The sequence below is a fragment of the Pteropus medius genome, unplaced genomic scaffold (genome assembly GCF_902729225.1).
Source record: "Pteropus medius unplaced genomic scaffold, Ma_sr-lr_union100, whole genome shotgun sequence".
In the NCBI taxonomy this organism is placed as follows: Eukaryota; Metazoa; Chordata; class Mammalia; order Chiroptera; family Pteropodidae; genus Pteropus; species Pteropus medius.
Window position 1 is genome coordinate 4341967 of NW_024342257.1, and position 18125 is coordinate 4360091.

Below are 18125 nucleotides of genomic sequence, written 5' to 3' on the forward strand. Positions count from 1 at the left end.
CCAATTTATTCTATCAGCTTTCATAATTAAAAATTTGTGCTCTTGCTTTCTTCTTGTTCAGATCCTCTTCAGTATCCTATGCATTGCTGTTATATAGGAGGAAATAGGTATGTTCTCTTTGAGACACTAAGAGAAACAAATCTGTTAAGACGTTGAGAGTTATGTACTTGTATGAAAATATTTTCCCTATGAATTGAAACATCCTGTGTTATTTTTAGGGTAAAAAAAAAGTAAGAATGACCCCTTTAGGCCAATACACATAAATTATTTGAAGAAGATAAGTGGTTTTTTCCCCAGCTAAGAGATTGTGTTAGTATTATATTGGATGTTTTCACCTTAATTTGCATCTAAATTGTCAGAATAAAACTGAGCTCTAAAAAAACATCTATTTTATTGTAGTTATAACTGGAATTTTTCAAACTATGTTGATTCTAAAGAGATAAAAAAACCTTTTAAAAAGAACTAAAACTACACACACACACAATACACACACACACACATTTGTTTCTAGCCAGTGATCTTAATGACTAAAAGCAATATGCTTCTGATAAAATATTTGACCTTACTGCTTTGGTAAACTTTTTTTTTTCCATTAAGGACTTTTTTTAGCCATCTAGTTGATCAGTGCCTAATACAGCCAAAACAATATTTGCCTAAGTTTTCAAGCTGGTCTGCTGACTGCTGAATTTTATCAATTTATAAATAATTTGTAGTGTTTAATTTCCCTTTGTTATTTTCATCATTTCTCTCTGATCATTTTATTTTGCCATTAATTTTCTTGTTTCAGTATCTCTGAGTGCAAAACTCTGTGGTTTTACTTTAGAAGCTTTGCTGGCTTGCATATAATTCAATTTATTATTTTAGTTGGGCACTACAAATACAAGTATAAATTTTAATCTAATAACTCTATTAATTTTAAATCAAATAACATTATAACTTAATCTTTGTATACAACTTCTACGACAAAAATGTTTAATGGAATGAAGTTCACTTGCCTGGTTGATTATGACATTTAATATTTGTTTTAACTGCATCTTGCTTGGGTCAGTCTTAAATTATTGGCATGGATGGTATGGGGAGAATAATTCCATTCCTTAAATTTTCCCATAAAATTTCTCTAAGCTATCAAAGTGTGCACCTAAATTTACATGATTTACGACCATCATCTGTTTGACCATTAAGAGAGCAGTTGAATCTTTAAGAGAATCGGGTAAATAATATTAGAGCATTGTGAGGAAGATATTAAAATTAAGGTCATGAGTGAGGATAAAACACCAATTAGATCGTGCTGAACAGAATAAAAATTAGTTAGCAGGAGAGCAAGTGAAAATATGTTTAAAGACAGGGAAATATCAGCAATACCTGGCTCAGGTAATGATATTACTACCATTGATGCTGACTTTGTCTTCTGACATTTTTTTGAAATATAGTCTCAGGCTTATGTATAGCTTTAGATATGCAATTCACCTCAGGGACAGATAGAATGAATAATACAACCCTAAGTATAGCACCATGTCAGAGTAGCTGATGTTATATTTTAAACAGTTTATAAAGACACATAACAGCCAATTTCTAAAGAATAGTAATTCAAATCAGAATTCATAGAACTCATATAAATTATGCTTTAAATTGAATTCTGTATTTTAAAACATTACACATATATGCACATATTATATGTACATACACACACATAGATGTATTTCAAAATATCAGGTCTTAGAATTGATGTTTTCTTGAAAATTAAGAAGCAAAGAACCAGGTAAGGAAGGTCTGAATCTTCTCTCAACATCCCAGTTATTTTGAGAATAAACCTGTCTTATCTTCAGGCAATGGCCGTGGATAGATAGGCCAAAGATTCTTTCATTCAACAAACATTTATAGAGTGACTAAGAATTATACTTCTGAAAGTATTGAATCTGCAGGGCTGTTAAAATTCCACTCTTAAAAATTTTGGCTCTTGATAACCTTATAACACAATCAGATCAGCTCCATCCCTAGTTTTTATATTATTAAATATAAGAGAACCGTTGAAAAGTGATGTGAGGAAGAAAAACAGCATTTAATGTCTGTACTTTATTGAAAGTCACTGTCATGTCTTCAGAAATTCCCTGACAGGCTGTTATTACATGACTCCATTGGCAGTTTAGGCTCTCTATGCTCTACACTAAATGTCTGTTATTGCTTAATAATTGTGCAATTAACTTAAGTAAACAGTATAAATATTTGGACCCCTAGGCCATGCCAGGAATAGTTGTTATAACTAACTTTTGCAAATAAAAAATAATTATATAGTGAGATATGTTTCTCTTTGAATATTCGTAGGCTTATACCTGCATAATATTGTTATTTTTCTGATACAGTTCTCTTTCTACATATTTACCTAGAAAAATGAAATATTGATCTTCCTTCCTATACACATGTATTAAGTGCTTACTATCAAGTCACCATCAATCAAATACTGAATTAACATAGTTTCTGAACTCAAGATGCTTAAAGTCTGGTAAAAGAAACATAAAATAGAAAATTATAATACTATAAGTATAAGCATGTTAGTATCAATAGGGCATCATGGGCTCCCTAGGCAGTGATTCTATGTGTTGGGGGTAAAAGATGCTAGAACAAACTTGCTGGTGGAAGTACTACCTAGGCTGAGTTTTGAAGAACCAACGAGTTGGCTAGTCAGGAAAAGGTTAGAGGAAATCAAATTTTTAAAGAAAGAGAAGAGTTCATTGAGTACTCACTGATCCTCTCTGTCCCAGGTGTCAAAATTGTTCTTGATATCATCAGTCTCTATGTAGAAAACATCTAAAACTCTAGTCTAATAGTTCATTGATTTCTGAAAATTGAATGAATCATCCACAACAGTGCAGACTGGTACCATTTCAAATTTGTGGCCTCCAAACTCAACTAAGATATCAACATTGCAATTATGTCAAATTTGTACTTCTTTCTATCGATAACTAACCCATTCTTTCATTTCTAATTCTTGAAAATTGTCTTTCCTTCTACTTTGTGAGAAAATTCAAGTCTTTGGGCAGGGAAAATTCAGTTTTCACTCCAATTATTTACAAGCGATTTCCATTTGTATTCTCCTTATTCCCTGTTGTTTCTCTTGCCAGTCCTTCTGTATTGACTTTTTCCTATCCTCTTGGAGGTCCAGTAAGAAGGGAAATAAAAGCTCTAGAAATTATGTGGAACACTATGATTTCAATTCTACCTGTGTTTATTGCATTCTGTTTGGCGCCATAAGAAAAGTATTTGATATTATCTATGTTTTGAGAACTTCAGAAATTAAGGAAGAAGAGAAAGTAGAAGGAAACTTTAGGGAAATATAAGACCAATGTAAGTTTTTGGTCAATGGAGATTATTGTCTGAGCTTTTGTTTTCTATTATTAAATAGCAACATATAGTCATAAATACAGTTTAGACAAATTAGTGGCTTAATTTTATTAAAATATACATTTTTAAAAAAATTTTGTATGAGAAGAATGTTAATACTACTTATAAAAAATATATTCCAGATCTACCCACTTCTCTTCACTCTATACACTTACTTCTCAATCCACGTCTACCACCCTATTCCAAGTCGTCATTATCTCTCCACCCAAGAAAATTCTCCTCTTTGATTCTCTTTATCTACTATTGCCCCAGTAAATTCCAATGTCAACAGCAATCTGAGGCATATATTTGAAATACAAATCAGCAATTTACATTGCACTTAAAATAAATTCCAAACACTCCAAACTGGTTATCATATAGATTATTTACTCTTCCTGAAATAATGTCACCAGTTATGTTTAAAAAATATAAAGAATTTTATATAAGTAAATGCTCAGAAATGATCTGTGAAAAGAAGAAAAAGCCTTTTAAACTCTCATAATTAACTAATTCTATGCATTCTCACTATAGTGAATTATTCTTTATTTCTAAATTTACATTGCCCACTTTTCCTCTCCTTTAGAATCACACATTGCCTTTTCTGCACTATGTATTAATGAAAGAGCATAAGACCATAAATTGATGCATTCAGAATCTTGAAAGTATGGATGTGTTCTATTAGCACATATCTTCTTGCTATGACTAAGATTCTCTGGTTACTCATCCTAATACTGACTTTGCTTGTTGAATTGCAAATTTATTTGTTCTGAATGTTTATAGATGACTCTAAGCAAATGTCAACAAACTTTTTCTATAAAGGGTCAGATAGTAAATATTTTAGATTTTGCCTTGTCATAAGTACTCAATTTTTTCATTGTGATATGAAAACAATCATATGTTATATGTAAGTGAATGAACATGGCTTTGTTGCAATAAAATTATTTAAATATAGAGGCAGAGGGTCATATTTGGTCCATGGGATGTAGTTTACCAACCACTGCTGTAAGCAAAGGGTTAACTGACTTATCTTACTCAAATGACAATAGATTATTGGCTTTTATCACATAATCCCTTGGTTATTGTTCTTTTAGTCCTGCCTGCTACTCAAGCATCCGGTACCTTTATATGCCCTGTGTTTGCCTGGTACTTCTCACTACCACCTCCAATCTACTAGTTCCAGAAAATGCTTAATGGTCCTTATCTCTTCTAAATCAACATTACCCTGCAAGAATTTTTTCTTTATATTAGGTAATAGTTAAAGTAACTATATAATTTATCATTCAAATGACAATTCTTTTGAGAGTGTTAAAGAGGCATATAACATAACTGTCTCATGCAGACTGGGACATATGATCGCCCTAGTTGTAATCGACCTACCTGATTAAATGGATTCCTTCTATTGTGTTAGATAGCTAGCTGTTAACTCATTCCATCTCTCGTTAACCAAACTAAAATACATCATTGTTGGTAATTGTAGAAAGATTAATTGGAATTTCCTTCATGGAGTGGAGGAGTAGGGATATTTTCTTTCCTGGTATTTTTCACATCAGGCCATAGGTAAAAACAACAACAACAACAACAAAAAATACAAACTATCACTAAGTGAAAACTTATTAAATATCAGTCACAAGTGAATAACTTTCAAAATATTATCTTATTAATCCTTTCAAAAATATTAAAAATAAATATTATTATCTTTTTATAAATGAGGATACCAAGTTTCAAATAAAGTAATTTGCTCAATGTTTCTTAATTAGTAGGTTTAGTGTTCCTCCCAGGTGGACCATGGGAATAAGTAGGGTTAATCTTGTATTTAAGAATTTCGACTCAATTCTAGCATTTCCATTCACTTCATCCAAAAGCTCATCAAAAGACCGTTCATTGTTAGTAGCATATTTTTATTTAAAAATGCTCACCCTACTATTGTTAGGCAGAGAGGTACCAGTGAAGATTTAAATGTTGCTTTCAAATATAGGTTGCACTGGGGTTATTCTTGCAGGAAAAAAAAAAAATATCTTCTATCAAAAAAAAAAAGAGTGTCTAGCTGGAGACAATTAGAAGACATTGATTATGGATTGCATTTATTTTCCAGTTTTAATAAGTTGCCTTGATGTCTCTGATGGTTTATAAAAATGTTGCAACAACTAATAATGCTCTGATTTCTGCAAAACGACTCATAAGCTACTGTTGTTACAAAGGTGAGTCTGTGAGCCAACAGTACTTGAACACAACAAGAGTTTGGGAAAGTGCAAAGTGAAACTCTTCTTAACAAGCATATGCTGTTAAATATGAAAAAAAAATAGCTGATCGAGTACATATGTTCAATATATAAATTGAATACACTATTAGATTAGCATTTGGAAAAGTGATTTGCAAGTATAGGCAAAAATGTTTGTCAGATTTTTAAAAAGCGTAAACCCCTTTCTCCTCTCTTTTATATTTAATTCTTACACTTACATCATTTGTATTTGTTTGCTAGGAATGCAATAACAAAATATCATAAACTGGGTGGCTTAAACAACAGAGATTTATTTTCTCACAATTTTAGAGGCTGAAAGTACAAGATCTAGGTGTTGTCAGGTTTGGTTTCTTCTGAAGCAACTCTCCTTGGCTTGTATATGGCCACCTTCTCATTGTGTATTCATATGGTTGCATCTCTGTGTGCATACATATCTGGTGTCATATTTTTTCTTCTTATAAAGATACCACTTATAATGATTTAAAATCCACCTCAATGACTTTTTTAAAAAACTTTAATTACTTCTTTAAATGCCTTGTCTCTGAATATATTCTGAGGTATTGGGTCTAAAGCCTTCAACATATAAAATTTGGGTGGATACAATTCAACCTACGATATCTTTGGCTTCATTTGAAATATGTTTACTTTGAAATAAATATAGACTACTGCAGCCTTATTTGTGTCTGCTTAGGCAATCCAATGTACCCCCCTGTAGCATTGCAGGCACTCTTGGCCACCACAGATTAAGGCTTCTTTTGAAATTTAGAAATGGTGGTTCTTATATCAAGTAAAATGGAGGTTGATCTTAAATAAAAACTGTCAAATTTTTATTTAGAAATGCTTTGAAGACCCTATTTACCACCATTTTGGTTTTAAGACTCTGTAAAGCTGACATCAGCAAAATATTTGTTTATAATGCACCAAACCCTTGTCACTCAATGGAAACATAAAAAAAAAATGACTAAGCTATAAGAGTAATCAAAAACAACTGTAGGTCTAAAGTAAGCAGCTGAATGAATGCCCAATCTCTTCCTCTCTCCGCTCCTCCCTCGCTCATAGACACACGTCAGATTTAAAATAATAGAATATTTTATGTCATTTTTACATACCTATGTCTTGAGTAGTCCCTAATGAGTCCCTAATCTTGATTGGGAGGAGATGGCAGCTAGTTCACATATGTCTGAACCGAAGCAGGAAAAAGCAGTGGCCACTGGATATAAAACCTATAAAAAGACTACAGAACCACAAATGCACAGTGATAGAAATTATTGGTAAAGACATACTATAGACATCTAAGGCCCTGAGAAGAAGCTAGGTGAGACTCTTTGGAAAATAAAACATTTGATAGTTGTGTATACGGGGAGGTTGAGAAAGCTATGCATAGACCCAGGTAAAACACATACTCAGAATGGACCAGAGAAGGCTTTAAGCTTTTGTTTTGAGCTGATCCTTCAGTTCAGAGCATAACCAGCTAATCAGTAAAGAACTGCCTTGGCATAGAGCCAATCTACAAAGATTGAAAAAGGTGGCCATTTTTTCAAATGCCCAATTTTCAACAAAAATAATACAGCATATAAAGAGACTGAAAAAACATAGCCAATTCAAAGGAAATAATAAATTTCCAGATACCTTCTCTGAGGAAGCATAGACATCATTCTTACTAGAAAAAGACTATAAAATAATTGATTTAAATATTCTCAGATAAATAAAGGAAAAAGTAAAGAAAAAGTACAACAACCTTGAAAATTATATATGAAAAAAGTGAGAATATCGACAAAAGTATTGTTAAATTTCATCAAAATGGAAATTCCAGAGATGAAAAAATTCCAAAAAAAGTAAATTAAAAAATTTACTAGAGATTTTCAAAAACAAATTTGAGCAAGCAGAGAAATAATCAGTTGAAGACAGGCAATTAAAATTATTGAGTAGGAGGTATAGAAAAAAAAATGAAGAAAAGTGAATAGCTCCTAAAGAACTTGTAGGACATCATCAAGTAGAAAAAACACGCATTATGTTTTTTTTTTCTCCTTCAAGGAGAACAATATAGAAAGGGAAAGAGAGATTATACAAAGAAATAATGGCCAAAGACATCCTACATTTGAGGAAAGATATGAAAGATCTCTGGTGAAGGTAAATAAATGCGTAAATATAAAATTTAATAGTATTGCAATTTTGGTTTTTAACTCCATTTATTATTTTCTACAAGATTTAATAGACAAATGCATAAAAATATTTATAAATATGTTTTAGTGAGTAAGTAATGTATAACAATGTAAATTGTGACATCAATAACAAAGTTGAGAAAGGAACAGAGCTGTATAGGAAAAGAGTATTTGTGTGCAATTGAAGTTGGTATCAATCCAAATTATATTTTTATAACTTTACAATATTATATATAATTTCCAAATTTACCAACATTAAAATATCTATAGCATATACATAAAAGGAAATGAGAAGAGAATCAAAACATGCCACTATAAAAAAATCAACTAAAAGAGCCAGTAATAAAGGAAATGATGAATTAACGGACTATAAAACATACTGAGAACAAATGACAAAATGGCAAATATATGTCTTTTTTATCAGTAATTGTTTAAATGCAAATAAATTAAATCCTTAATTAAAATAAATCAATTGGCAAAATAAATTTTAAAAAATATTCAACTATATGCTGTATACAAGAGACTTATTTAAGTTCTAAATACACAAATACCTTGAACAAGAAAGTATAGTAATGTATATACCATGCACATATTAACAAAAAGCGAGGTGAAGTGGCTATACTAATATCAGATCTAATAGGCTTAAAAACATTATAATCTTAACTATTTTTAAATGTACAATCAAGTGTTAAATATATTTATAATATTGCCCCACAGATCTCTTCAACTTTTTTATCTTAAAACCTGAAAATCTAGACTTATTAAATGACACCCCATTTTTCCCTCCCTGTAGATACTTGAAAACCACCATTTTCTTTTTGTTTCTATAAATAAATTCAACCAAGGAGTGAAAATACTTTTATGCTAAATGCTATAAAAATCTGAAATAAATCAAAAAACACAAATAAATGGAACTACATCCAGTGTTTATTAATAGAAAATATTAATATTATTAAGATGGCAATACTTATCCAAATCAATTTGCAGATTCAATAACATCTCTATCAAAATCCAAACGTATTTTTTAATCAGAAATAGAAAAACATCCTTAAATTCACCTGAAATCTCAAAGGATCCTGGATAATAAAAAGGTGGTCTCCAGGTTTTGGGAGAAGGGGGAAGTGGGGAGTTATTATTTAATGAGAATAGTATTTCGCTTTGGGAAGATGAAAAGTTTGTGATAAATGGTAGTGATGGTCTTATAAAAATGATAATGTACTTAAAACGTAGGGAGAGAAGCTTTATGACATTGGACTTGGCAAAATTTCTTAGATAAGACATCAAGAACACAAGCAATGACAAAAACAATGGATAAATTAAATTTCATCAAAATCAAAAGAACTATGCAGCAAAGAACACTATCAAAAAATGAAACGACAGTCTACAGACTGGGAGAAAATATTTGAAAATTGCATTTCTGATAAAAAATTAATATCCAAAATATATAAACTACAACTCAACAACAGAAAATCCAAACAGCCAATTAAAAATGGGCAACAGAAGTCTCCATCAACCTAGCTTACACAGGTCACCCTGCCCTTGTGATTTTCTGAGACCCTTCCCTATGCAATTTCTGACTCCACCCAAGCCATTTCCAGAGGCTTTTTCATACAAATGGCCTGTTGTGGCTCATGCTATGGACTTTCCTAAAATTTTTCAAAGTTTCACAAACCCAAACAAGCAGAATCTGGTCTTGGGCTACCTCATACCTCTTGTTGAGCAGCCACAAGCCTGCACTAGTGGTGGCTAACCTCAGTTCATGGCTTGGCTTCTCTAGGCACTACTAAGCCAGTGGGAGTGGCAGTCATCTGTGGATTGCTTGCTGGTTCATGCCAGGTGGTCCAGGCTGCTGCTGAACATGGCTTGTGGCAGGGCCTCTCCCAGGAGGCCCCTTGGTTAGCAGGCTAGTGTCTGGCATCAAGGCAACCTGGAGCACCACCCGGGGCTCCCTCTAAAGACAACAAATCCAGAGTGGAGACTGGGCTGGCACTAAAATCTTGCTAAGTGAATTCTGTTCCATAGGGCCAGCCTCCCGCTGGCCAGTCCTTACAACTAATCAAACTTAGGGTCAGTAATTCCCATTGGCCTGCAACAAATACAACAGGAGGGCACGTACATGGGACCCAGCTGGAGCTCCCAGTTGAAGTGATGAAGGAGACTTCACCACTGGGCTCTGGAGGACATCTACTAGATAAGGCCTCATGACTAAGACCAAGAAACTTAGCAGCCCTACCTAATACATAGAAACTAAAACAGGGAAGCAGCCAAAATGGGGAGAAAAAGAAACATTTCCCAACTGAAAGAAGTGAACAAAGCTCAAGAAAAAGAACTAAACAAAAGGGAGACAAGCAATCTACCAGTGGAGAATTCAAAACACTGGTTATAAGGATGCTCAATCAACTTAGAGAAAAATAGATTATTTCAGTGAGAACTTTAACAAAGAGATAGAAAACATAAAAATGGAGATAGAAAACATAAAAAAATCAATAGAAATGAAGAATATAATAACTGAAATGAATAATACTTTAGAGGAAATCAATAGTAGTTTAGATGAAGCAGAGGAACAAATTGGTGATTTAGAAGATTAGGTAACAGAAAACATCCAATCAGAACACCAACAAGAGAAAGAATCACCCCAAAAAAAAAACAAATATAGTTTAAGTGGTCTCTGGACCAACATCAAGCATACCAACATTCGCATCATAGGGGTACCAGAAAGAGAAAAAAGAGAGAAAGAAGTTGAAAACCTATTTTGAGAAATGGTGATGGAAAACATCCCTCACCTGGTGAAGGAACTAGACATACAAGCCCAAGATGCACAGAAAGTCTGAAAAAAAAATGAACCTAAAGTGGCCCACAGAAAGACACATCATAATTAAATGCCACAGATCAAAGACAAAGACAGATTCTTAAAAGCAACAAGAAAAAAGCAGTTACTTACAAGGAGCTCCCATAGACTGTCAGCTGCTTTCTCAACAGAAACTTTGCAGGCCAGAAGGGATTGGCATAAAATAGTCAAAGCGATGCAAACCCAAGACCTACAACCAATATTCCTCTATTGGACAAAACTATCATTTAGAATCGAAGGATAGAAATACTGCCATTTGTGACAACCTGGATAGACCTTGAGATAATCATGCTAAGTGAAATAAGCCAGACAGAAAAAGCTGAAAATTACATGATATCACTTATATGTGGGATATAAACCTAAAAGCAATAAATGAACAAGGCAGAGACTCAGGAACATGGACAATGGACTAGTGGTTACCAGAGAGTAGGGAGTAGGGGAGGAGGGAAGAAATAGATAGGGTTAAAGTGGTCAAATATAGGGGATTTGGGGGAGAGTGAAGTGGGTAAAAGGGATCAAATATATGGTAGCTGAAGAAAAGTGGACTCTGGGTGGTAACCACACAATAGAATATATAGATGTCAAATTATAATGTACACCCCAAAATTATATAATTTCATTAACCAATGTTACCCCAATAAACTTAAAAAAAAATCGAAGGACAGATAAAGAGCTTCCCACACAAGAAAAAAACTAAAAGAATTTATCACCACCAAATCAGTATCACAAAGATATTAAAGAGACTTCTTTAAGAAGATGAAACAAGATAAAAATATAAATAATAAAATGGCAATCTCTACATATCTATGAGCAATGACTTCAAATATAAAAGAATTAAATGCTCAAATCAAAAGATAGGATGGCTGAATGGATAAGAGAACAAGACCCTTATATATGCTACCTATAAGAGACTCACTTCAGGTTGAAAGAGACTCACACCAACTGAAAAGAAAAGGATAAAAACAGATATTTTATAAAAATGAAAATGAAAAAATCTGAGTAGAAATACTCATAAAAGACAAAATAGACTTTAAATGAAAGGTTATAACAAGAGACAAAAAAGCAATCCATTTATCCCATTTCTGGGTATTTTTCTGAAGGAACCCAAAACACTACATTGAAGGGACATGTGCATCTATATGTTCATTGTAGCATTATTTACAATAGAAAAGATATGGAGGCAACCTTGGGATCCATCAATGGGTGAATGGATAAAGAAGAGGTGGTACAAACATATAATGAAATATTACTCAGCCACAAAAAGAAAGAAATCTTGCCATCTGCAGCAACATGAATGGACCTAGAGAATATCATGCTGAGCAGAGTATGTTAGCCAGAGAATGACAAATTCCATATGATTTCACTTACCTGAGGAATTTTTTAACAACAACGACAAAAAAACTAACACGACAAAAACAAACATAAATACAGAGAACATTTTCATGGTTGCCAGATGAGAGGAGCTTGGGAGAAGTAAAAAGGGAAGAGATTAAAAAGACCAAATTGGTAGTTACAAAATATTCATAGGAATGTAAAGTATAGTGTAAGGAATATAGTTGGTAATATTGTAATAACTATGTATGGTGTCAGATGAGTATTAGATTTATTGGAGTGATCACTTTATATAAGTTATATAAATATCTAATCACCATGTTGTGCACTTGTAACTAATATTATATGCCAATTGTATTTGAAAAATAAAATATATATATTAAAAATAGAGAGAACTGGGCAAAATGGTGTAGATGATAGAAGCTTTGCTCATCCTGTCTTGCAACCACTTCAAAGTTGAGATGGAAATACGGAGCAAACAGCAAACAGAGTTGCCTGGGGGTCTAGATGAAAAGAAGCCCTACAACTAGGAAGGGAAATAAGAAATCACTCTGCAATAGGAGGAGGTAGAATGGGGCAAAGAAGCAAGGTTGCCCTGTCTCGAGTGGCTGAGTGGGACAGAGGCTACGGCAGCTGGTGTCCACAACCAGACTTTTGCGGGTGACGGATCTGCTCCCTCTGAGCACCAGGCCAGGTTGGCAGCTCGCAGGTCACCAGAGACTTACAGAGTGACACTGAGTTGTCTGAGCAAGAACAAGAGATTAGGCTTTCTCCTGGGCAGAAGTGCCGGTGGTATCCATTGTTCCTCTGTTGAGCCCTCTCCATTCCCAATGTGTGGACGTAGAGTCACCATGGTTGAGACTTTATCAAACTGAATAACAGAGGTCTCTCCACCCAGAGGATTTCCTAAAACTCCTCCTCCTCCAACCTACAGGCCTACCCAAGCCACATTCAGTTGTGTCCTCGGAGAGTCATGTGTCACTTGCTGAGCAGCTCCAAGACTGCAATGGTGGCAACCGATCTCAGTTTCTAGTGTGGCCTCTTGAGGCTACCATAAGTACAGCATCTGTGAATTGTTTGCTAAATATTAACAGGTGGCCCCAGAGGGGCACAGGCTGGGACTTGGCCTGCAGCTGTACCCTTCTAGGATATCTACTAAACAAAGCTACACTAGTAAGACCGGAAGACATAGGAGCTTTGATTAGTACATAGAAACAGACACAGAAAGGCAGCCAAAATAGGAAGACAAAGAAGCAGAAACCATATGAAAGAACAGAGCATAGATCAAGTAAAATTAGAGTCAAGCAATCTAACAGTTGCAGAGTTCAAAACACTGGTTATAAAGATGATCAATGAACTTAGGGGAGGTGTAGATGAATTCAGTGTGAAGTTTAACAAAAAGATAAAAACCATAAAAAAGGGAAATGGAAATTATAAAAAAGGGAATCAATCAGAAATGAAGAACACATTATCTGAGATGAAGAGTATATTAGAGGAAATCAACAGAGTGGAGGAAGAAGGGAATCTAAACATCGATATAGAGGATGGAGAAGCCAAGGACACCCAACCAGAACGGCAAGGAAAGAATAACCAAGAATATAATAATAATTTAAGGAGCCTATGGTACAAAATTAAGGGTAACGACATCTGTGTCATAGGGGTGGGAAATAGACATACAATCCCAGGAAGTTCAGAGATTACTTACAAAAATGAACTCAAAGAGGCCCACACCAAGACACATCATAATTAAAATGTCAAAGGTTAAATACAGAGAGATAATCTTAAACACAGAAAGAGAAAAGCAATTTGCTACTTACAAGGGAGCTCCCATAAGACTGGCAGCCGATTTCTCAAAAGAAACTTTGCAAGACAAAAGGACTCGGCACAAAATATTCAGTGTTGACAACCCAGAATCTACAACCAAGCATATTTTATCAGCATAGCTATAATTTGGAGTTGAAGGACAGATAAAGAGGTTCCCAGACAAAAATAAACTAAAGGAATTCATCAATACCAAGCCTGTATTACAGGAATTGTTGGAGCAACTTGTTTAAGAATAAGAAACATGTATCATAAACACAAATAAAAATAGTAATTACATATTTATCAACAGGTATCTCAAATAGAAAAGAATTAAGTACTCCAACCAAAAGATAGGGAAACAGAATGGATAAGAAAACAAGATCCTCATGTATGCTGTCTACAAGAGACTCACTTCAGAGTTAAACACACACACACAAACTAAAAGGAAGGGGCTGGAAAAAGATATTGCCTTGACAACCTAGAGGATATTGTGCTGAATGAACTAAGTCAGATAGAGAAAGACAAATACCACATGATTTCATGTACATGTGGAATCTAAAGAACAAAATAAAGGAAAAAAAAAACGGAAACAAACTCATAGATACAGAGAGCATTTTGAGTGTTACTAGATAGGAGGGAGTTAGGGGGAGATGGTGAAAAAGGGCAAAGGGATTTAGAAGTACAAATGGATAGATATAAAATAGTCATGGAAATATAAAGTGTAGCATAAGGAAAATAGTTAATAATGTTGTAAAAAATAAGTAAGGGAAGAGGGGTATCTGATTTAGTGGACTGACCACTTCATGAGTTATATAGATCTCTAATCAATATCTGTACAACTGAAACTAATATATTATTGTATGCCAACTATAATTGAAAAAATTCATTGAATTGTACAATGTAAACATGAGCAACTAATTGTTTATTATACTTCAATAAAGGTGGGAGAAAAAAGAAAGCAATTGAAGGACTAAAAGAAATAGTAAGCAGAGCCATCTTGCATTAAATATGATATGATCAGATTTAATGTCCTCAACTAGATTGTTATTATAACTTTTTGATAAGATAGTACGTTAATTATTTATAGATTTCATACATGTTCTTATTGAAACAATAAGAAATATAAATAATTTTTTTAAATCTTACAATTGTATTTATCAATTATAATTTAATAAAGCTGAAATTAAAAATAAATAAATAGTAAATAAATAAATAAATATAAAAAGTAAACATGGTCAGCAGACTTAAATAGACATTATTCCAAGAAAGATATACAAATATTCAACAAACCCATGAAAAAAATTCTTATCATCACTTATCATTAGAGAAATATAAATTAAAATCATATTGAGATGCCACTTTACACTCCTTAGGATGTCTATTATTCAAAACAAAACAAAACTCAGAAATAAAAAAATGTTAGGGAGGATGCAAATTGGAACCCTTATGCTTTGCTGATGGAAATAAAAAATGGTGCGGCCTCTATGGAAAACAGTCTGGTGGTTTCTCAAAATTTAAAGACAGTCCCACCACCCAGCAATTATACAGTTAGATATAAAATAACTGAAAGCAGGGTCTTGAACAGATATATGTACACCAATGTTTATAACAGTATTGCTCACAATAGCAAAAGGAGAAACAATTCAAATTCCATTGGATGGATGACCGGATAAACAATTTGTGATATATACAAACAGTACAATATTATTTAGTCTTACAAAGGAATGAAATTCCAGAACACAGCGCAACATGGATGAAACTTGCAAACATTATGCTGAGTCAACAGGACAAATATTGTATGATTCCACTTATATGAGATATCTAGAATAGTCAAATTCACAGAGATAGAAATCCCTTTACTAGAATTATTGGGAAACAAAAAAACAAAAACAACAACAACAACAAAAAAAACACAGTGTTTTGGAGCTTGTATTGTCAAGCTGTTATAACAAATCTGGAGATGCTATTCTTCTTTTCCACCAATTGGATTATGTTTGGTTGAAAATGAAGCTAACTTTGAACACAGCAGAACTGAAATACAGTTCCAGAAGACATCATTTTACTACCTGGATGCACTTATACTTGAATTTTCAGTTATGTGAACTAGTAACCCCAATTTCTCCCTTCTTATTTTTATTTTTTATTTGTCAATTACAGTTGACATTCAATACTATTTTATATTAGTTTCAGGTGTACAGCATAGTAACTAGACATTTATATAAATTATGAAGCAGTCCCTCTGTTTAGTCTAGTATCCACTTAGTATTTTACATAGTTATTACCATATTATTGACTATATGCATTATGCTATACTTTGCATACCTGTGATTATTTTGTAACTATCAATTTGTACTTCTTAATCCCTTCACCTTTTTCACCCAGACCCCCAAACCCATTCCATCTAGCAATCATCTGTTTTTTTCTCTGTTTCTGTAGTCTGTTTTTCTTTTAATTGTTAAATTATTTTTGTTAGATTTCACATATATATGAAATCATATGACATTTGTCTTTCTCTGTCTGAGTTATTTTACTTAGAATAATACCCTCTAAGTAAATCCACATTGTCACATATGGTAAGATTTCGTTCTTTTTATGGCCAAGTAATAATCCATTGTATATACATACCACTTTTATTTTTTAATCCAATTGTCTATTAATGGCACTAAGGTTGCTTCCATATCTTAGCTATTGTAAATAATGTTGCAGTGAACATAAAGGTGTATAAATATTTTTGAATTAGTGTTTTGGCTTTCTTCAGGTAAACGCCCAGAAGTGGAATTGCTGGGTCATAAGATGGTTCTATTTTTAATTATTTGAAAAACCTCCATAATGTTTTCCATAGTGCCTGTATCAATTTACAGTCCCAGCAACAGTGCATGAAGGCTCTCTACACCTATGCCAACACTTGTTTTTTTGATTTATTGACGATAGTCATTCTACCAGGTGTGAGATGATATCTCACTGTGGGTGTAATTTGCATTTATCTGATGATTAGTGATGTTGAGCATCTTTCCATATGTCTGTCAGCCATCCATATTTCCTATTTGGAGAAATATCTATTCAGGTTTCTACCCATTTTTTAATCGAATCTTTATTTTTTTTTTTGGTGTTGAGTTGTATAAGTTCTTTATAAGTTTTAGATATTAACCCATTATCAGATGTATCATAGGCAAATATCTTCTTCCATTCAATAGGTTGTCTATTCACTTTGTTGATGGTTTCCTTCGCTGTGCAAAAAATTTTTAATTTAATGAAATACCATTTATTTATTTTTCCTAAGCAATATCAGAGAATTTATTGCCTGTATTTTCTTCTAGAAGTTTTATGGTTTCAGGCCTTACATTTAAGTCTTTAATCCATTTTGAGTTTGTTCTTGTATATGATGTAACAATATGTTGGTCTACTTTCATTTTTCTGCATGTATATGTTCAGATTTCCAAATGCCATTTATTGAATAGACTGTTTTTACCTCATCGTTTATTCTTGCCTCCTATGTAATAGATTAATTGACAATATAGTCATGGGTTCATGTCAGGGCTCTCTATTCTGTTCCATTCATCTATGTGTCTGTTTTTATGACAGTACCATGCTGTTCTGATTGCTAAAGTCTTGTAGTATAGTTTGATATCAGGTAGTGTGATACCTCCAACTTACTCTTTCTCAAGATTGCTGTGGTTATTCAGGGTCTTTTGTGTTCCATTTAAATTTTTGGATTATTTATTCTAATTTTGTGAAAAATTCCATTGATATTTTGATAGTATTTGCATTGAATATATAGATTGCTTTGGGTTATATGGATATTTTAACAATGTTAATTCTTTCTATATGGGATCACAGTATATACTTCCGTTTATTTCTATTTTCTTCAATTTCATTCTTTAAAGTCATAATTTTCGCAGTGTAGATCTTTTACCTTCCTGGTTAAATTTATTCCTAGGTATTTTATTGTATTTTTTGATGCAATTGTAAGGAGGATTGTATTCTCTCTCTCTTTTTTTAAGTTTATTGGGGTAACATTGGTTAATGCAATTATATAATTTTCAGATATACGTTATAATTTGACATTTATATATTCTAGTGTTTGATTACCACCCAGAGTCCAGTTTCCTTCAGCTACCATATATTTGATCCTTTTTACCCACTTCATCCTTCCCCTACCCTACATTTGACCCCTTTACCCCACCTATCTGCCTCTTCCCTCCTCCCCACCCCCTACCCTTTGATAACCACTAGTCCATTGTCCATGTCCTGAGGTCTGTTTATCGTTCATTTGTTGCTTTTAAGTTTATATCCCACATATAAGTGATATCATGTGATTTTCAACTTTTTCTGTCTGGCTTATTTCACTTAGCGTGATTATCTC